An 801-nucleotide genomic window follows, 5' to 3' on the forward strand; every position below is an offset into this window, starting at 1 on the left:
TTTTGCTTTAATGTTGATGTTTCACTATTTGTTGTAGACCTTTGTACTTCTTTGGCTCCATGTATCCTTTCTAGAGTGTCCCAAATTTCTTTCGACATTTTGAAACTTGATACTCTAAGGAATTCTTTTTCTTCTAGAGCCGACACAAGAATGTGTTTGGCTTTAAGGTCGTATTGCACTTTCTTCTTGTCTTCAGCATTCCATGAAGATTTAGGCTTTATTTCCCTTATACTGTTGACAACAGTAAATGGTATATATGGTCCTTCTTCAATGGCATTCCATATGTCCAAGTCTTTACATTCTATAAAGATTCTCATTCTAATTTTCCAGAAATCATAACATTCTCCAACAAAGCCTGGAGGGCGGTTGATGTTGGAACCTTCTCCGAGGAATGGTCTTGAGGCCATCTTGATATAGGATCCGATTTGAGAGTATCTTACTCAAATATAGCTCTGATACCAATTGTAAGAATGAGATTGCAACTAAGAGGGGGGGGGGGGGAATTAATTGACTTAAAATTATAGTTACTTTTTCTGCAAAAAGTAAGAGTTAACGTGTATCGGATAATATTGCAGAAAATAAACAACAATAAATCAAAGAGGTAAGGGAGAAGAGAGTGTACAAGGATTTTATACTGGTTCACCTCCTAGTCCACTTTAGCATAAATGCTAAAGGCTTTGAATGCCTCATTCTTATGAACTAAGAATAGAGTCCAAGTATATCAAGAAAAATCATCCATTATAACAAGAGCATAATAATTTCCACCAAAACGTTTTGTCCTTGAAGGACCAAATAAATCCA

The sequence above is a fragment of the Lupinus angustifolius genome, chromosome LG01 (genome assembly GCF_001865875.1).
Source record: "Lupinus angustifolius cultivar Tanjil chromosome LG01, LupAngTanjil_v1.0, whole genome shotgun sequence".
In the NCBI taxonomy this organism is placed as follows: domain Eukaryota; kingdom Viridiplantae; phylum Streptophyta; class Magnoliopsida; order Fabales; family Fabaceae; genus Lupinus; species Lupinus angustifolius.